General features: G+C 42.9%; 1 pseudogene; it reads right to left on the reverse strand.

The window, feature by feature from the left end:
- Window positions 1–203: 203 nt before the first annotated feature.
- LOC125547230 lies at window positions 204–5,169 on the reverse strand (annotated as a pseudogene).
- Between the last annotated feature and the right edge of the window lie 389 nt (window positions 5,170–5,558).

Genomic DNA, 5,558 nt, shown 5'->3' on the forward strand with positions numbered 1-5,558 from the left:
ACATGCAAAAAACATACATTAACAAGTCCTTCTAAATTGACCATCCAGCAACATATAGCAAAGCACTGACAGAGTCACTGAGATGACCTCTGACGATAGAAAATAAACAAGTTCATTCTTCTCCGACTCATTCGGAAATAAATCACTTAGTTGTTCACTTAACAGATTCTAGATAATCAGAGTAGCAACAGCGCAACGATGCCTCAAGCTAAGCACTTCTTACGGCGAATGATGTGGACCATCATCTTCAGCGTCTCTTCATTCCGCATCAGCTTGAAGAGGCAGAGGTCATCCACCTGTAGATGGTTGTCACGGGAGAAAGACGTCCATCCTTTACCGATCGTTGCGCGATGACTTCCTAGTCGCAGCTCTGTGTGCCACCTCCTGTTCTTCCCCTCCCGCTGAAGCACCAAAGTCATCTTTCCGTGATGCCCGGTGAAGTACTGTTTTTCAAGATACCTTGACACGTATTTCTTGCCCAAGGTCTGTTCAGGAAGGATGTTAGTGACGCAGATGCAGATATATACCAGAGTAATTTTTAGGCCAAGAGGCAGATGAAGTGGAGAAACTGACAGGCCACTACACAAAAACATACTATTGCCCTCATTTTGAACTTACGAGGTAGGGTGACTTGCAGAGACGAGCACTGGTTTTGTTCATAACCGTGACGTAGATGGGCAGTTCCGATTTAATAGCATGGATTTTCTTCCATACTTTCTTCTCCTGCACATCTGTTAGACGAGGTCTGTCTGGTGGCACAAAAAGAGGCTCCCAAGCTTCCTCTGAATTGTAAGAATCTCCATGGTCTTCATCACCAGAAGATGAGATATCTCGAACTGACCAGGATAACAAAATAATCAGATAGAAAGAATGTGAATTGAAATTTGCCACATGAATTTTTGCTATGCCGCCATACCATCACTAGCTGGCTCCTCTTTAACATTGGCTGTCAAGACCATCTTTACACTTGGCCTTCCGCGGTTTGAGCCAGCGTCAGTTCTTTCCAGAGGGGAACGGTCAATGCTCGCTTTGATCACGACAATGACTGTTATTATTAATCTTCCATTCTTATCATTTGCCGTCGGTTGGAAGAGACAGATATCACCCTTCTTAACATGATTGTCACTGGCAAAGGAACCCCAATAAAGGCTGCACCGACCTGGATTACGCACGCCAGATGGCCTGATATGCAATCTGCACTTTCAAGCCTTGTTCTTACTAGGCAGCTGGAGTATCATACTTGTACTTTCACATGGAAAGTATTTGAGTGCATAATCCTTGGGTATTGCCTAATTGAAAAAGAGACAGAATGTAATTATGATAGCTGAAGCACTAAGGAGTTAAGAAGTTAACACTGTCACAAAGGCTAAATTGTTCTGATACATATGGCTTCAACTAATAATGTTGATTTAAGCATTTTGTTGCAAACATATGCTTCACACGTTCGAGTTAGAAACAAAACACTGACTTCCCTAAACAAATATCAAGACAATAAAATGTACATTGCTGCAGACAATGAGCAATTCAGTTATTATTGTTTAACAAAACACTGAGACTGCAGCTTTTCATTTTATTAACACAAATCAGCAAATTGCTCCTAACTGTCCCAACCTGACGAAACATGGAGACCGGGTCTGATGCAGATCGCTCCAGGCCACAACGATGAAGAGGCCAGTTGGTCCGGCGCAATCATCAACCCCAACTCTACCAGTGACATCGACGGACAGGCAGACTCCGATGAAGAGTAGAACATGGGCCACGTGCCCATATCCGACGAATAGTAGAAAAAGTAGGGTCCGACCATTTTGCTATGTAAAATTATTTGAATAATTATTGAAAATTTAGTGTCCATTTTTTATATGGTGACCCTAGTTAGATGTCCTCCACCCCTATTCCTGTCCGGGGATACGTCCGGACGTGTCCGCCAAAATTTAGTGATGTCCGTATTGGTGAACCGCCTTTGAGTTGTTCTTGGGGGGAGTGTGGATGAAGGAAATGCAAAGAGGAAGAAAATTACAAGGTGCAGGAAGCATAATACGGATGGTGAAACGAATCGTACCAGAGTACCACGACCCGATTCTAGGTTGCTCTTTTTCATCTGAGCAACGAGCACCGGGATTCCAGGTCGAATTTTCCCTACAAGTGCTTGTATCTTTTTCTTCTGTGCTAGTGTAAGATCAGATTTTCCTGCTAAGACATAATCCTTTGATGGCATCCGAGGAACATGTAACTTCACAGACTCATAAGCAGATGGATTCTCTTCTGCAGTAAAAACAATTCTAGAGTAAGAGCACAAAGGGTAAGTGGGTAACTGATTTGACTTCAGAACAAACTTGACCTGAAAAATCCTTAGAAGTATAAGATACTGCAGGCGTATTGGCTGCTTTATAATAATGAGATGAGCCTTCCTTTGGGCACCTATCTGAATCTGATCCTTCCCCTGCTTGCGACTGAGTTGTGCCATCAATGCATGCTTTGTTCAGGAAATGAACTCTTACTACGAATTTTCTCTGCTCAACATTTGTCATTGGTTGGAAGAGGCAGATATCACCCTCCCTAACATGACTGTCACAGGTAAAGTTGTGCAAATAGAGGCTGCGCCGACCTGCATCAGACGCGCCGGATGGCCTTATGCGGAATGTGCATTTCCAATCCTTGTTCTTCCCAGGCAGTTGGAGCATGACAGTTGTATCTTCACATGGAAAGTGCTCGATTGCATAATCCTTCTGTATTATCTAATTGAGAAAAGGAACAGAATATGATGATACTGTTAAGCTTGTTATATCTCTGATAACTCAAGTAGTAAAGAGTTAAGAATCTAAAACTGTCACAAAGGCAACAATAGTGTTGATTTAGTTACGCATGTGTTTTTCGTTGCAAACATATCGTTCTGAGTTTTGAGTTAAAACCAAAATACTGACAGACTTAAATAGTATCACAACAAGATAATGTGTTGATACAGACAGCGAGCCATTTTCATACAAAATGTAGATGATAAAAGTTACTTACCAGGGTATGCCGTTCTATGTTTGACTTCTTCATCTGCACAACTAGCACTGTGAATCTAGGTTCAATTTTCTCTATAAGAGCATCTATTTTCACCTTCTGTGCTTTTGAAAGATAGCATTGCATTGATACGACATAGTTATTCGAAAGCGCTCGTTGATTAGCTGACTCCACAGAATTGTCTGCAGATAGACTGTCTTATGCTGTAAAACTGTTTCAACAGTAAGAAAACATGTGCTGCAGGGTGACTGACTAATCTGAGTAGATACTTAACCTGGTAATTCCTCAGACGAATAAGATCTTTCCTTCTGGCTTCCATCTGAATCGCATGGATTACTCATCTTGGATACGCCCTGTAAAACGAATCATATGTTATACCAGGTGGCTTTATTCCAAGGTGTTTGCATAACTAATTTGACACCCTGAAATTAGTCAAGATCAGTACGATGCCCTCTTCCAAATGCAAAAGCAGAGCTCAAGCCGTTCGCAATCTGTTTGATGCCATAAGACCTTTTGGTGGGATTTGATCATGCGCCCCAGTTTCGTTCGGAAGTCTTAACCAATCTTCCAATAGACTTTGTCAAAATTAAGGAACTTTGACTTACAACAAACCTAGAACTTCAATTAACATGAAATGGAAAGAGTAATTGAACAATATGCAGCATACTCTAATCAAGTGACAGTTATGCAACTGGCAATTATATATGTGCTCCCTGGATATATGAAAAGTTGATGCAGCATCTACATATGCACTGCTATATGATTCCTAATAAATTCATTAGCTGTTTGTAAATTTATTTACTGTATAATTCAGGCATCTAATATCTGTTGTATGCATCAGAGCTTAATTTTGACTGCATATATACACTTTAACACTTCATCCTTGATTTGGGCAGCAGAATAAATCGGAAAGTGCAAACTTCCTAGAGGTGAAGAATTTAGAGAACTCGGATACCTGCTCCACGCGATGTTCCTCTGGCCCTGTTTGTGATGGTGCTTCCCCTTCTCGCTCTGCTCCCTGCTGTGCCAGAGGTCGAACCATGTACATGATGAGAAAACATGCAAATTTGGCATAGAAATAGTCTTTTCATCTGGGAAACTAGGCAACTGAAAATGACATATAATCAAGAATGCAACGAAAAGGAGGCAAGAAGATCCATGAATATTGAAGAATTTAGAGAACTCGGTTACCTGCTCCACGTTGTGTTCCTCTGCCCATTCCCCCTCTGATCCCTGCTGTGCCAGAGATGGAACCATGTACATGATGAGAAAACATGCAAATTCGCCATAGTCATAAAGTCTTTTCATGTGGGAAACTGGGTAAATGATTTGAAAATCATTTAACTAATTGAAAATAACATATAATCAAGAATGCAAGGAAAAGGAGGCAAGAAGATCCATGTCTCAAACTAAAGTGGGGTACATGGTCAAAGGGGGAAACAGAACTGTCATGAATATTGCGGGAAAGAGAGCAACTAAACACTACAGAATTGAAGAAGAGAATACGCATGACTAAAATTCAAGCAATGAGTGAACTATGGCAGAAAAAGCTTACCAAGGTATTGCCACTGTCGCCGCTGGTCCCGTACAAGGTGTTGCCACTGTCGCTGCTGCTGTTGCCTGACGAAACGCAATGAAGTCTTCCTTCACTTATTCTTACACAAGCTACAATTACGTACTGAGAGCAAGACAAAGAAGGGCGTACTGGCATCGTCGTCGTGCTGGTAGTCCCTGCGGCACATGCTCCCGTCGAACACCTTCACGGTGAGCACGTCGTGGCCGTCGTGGCTTAAGACTAGGAAGTGCCCGAGCCGAAGATCATGAGCCTGGGCGAACTGCTTCCACCCGTGACCCAGGTAGATGTGGCCCTCCGCGTCGAGCACTACACCCACGTCCCACAAGAGGCGCCGGCGCCCAGCCTCCCGGAGCTTCATTTTTCGTGGCTCACGGCCGTAGAGCATCTTGGCGAATTTCTGTGGCAGCCTCTGCGAGAAGGATTAAGGGCGAAGTGTTGAACCAACCAAACGGATTCATGACAAAAAATCAAAGCTTAGAAACAGAAAAGAAAGACGAAACAGTAGGGAGAGATTGTGCAACTAGGATGTTTTGTACCAGCTTCTTTAGCGAATTTGAGAGCATGATCGTAAAGAACTCGAAATCCATGATGCCTTAGAAGTAGCAGAATGTGTGAAGGAAATGGAAGCCCGGTTTTAAGCTGTTTAGTAAAGGAGCAGGAGCGTCAAGGGACTGGAGGTTTAAACACGGGCCAAAAGTATATGTAGTTATTTACCAAGGAAGCGGCACCCTAAGCGTCAATTGCATGCTGACTTCTCATGTTCCCTTGGCATTACTCTGAGAAGTCTCTTCTTATTCCCGAGGTATTAATAAGCAGAAAGTAGTGGCTAACTGCTCGCTGCCGCATGGTGGACGGAACGCGACAGAGGTAACCATGGTGAACGGAGGCAAACAACGGATGAGTTCCAGTACACTATCCGTCACCACGTACGTTCAGGAATGGCAGGAACACTTGGTGCCAAAGGAGAAGGAAAAAG

The sequence above is a fragment of the Triticum urartu genome, chromosome 3, assembly GCF_003073215.2.
Source record: "Triticum urartu cultivar G1812 chromosome 3, Tu2.1, whole genome shotgun sequence".
In the NCBI taxonomy this organism is placed as follows: Eukaryota; Viridiplantae; Streptophyta; class Magnoliopsida; order Poales; family Poaceae; genus Triticum; species Triticum urartu.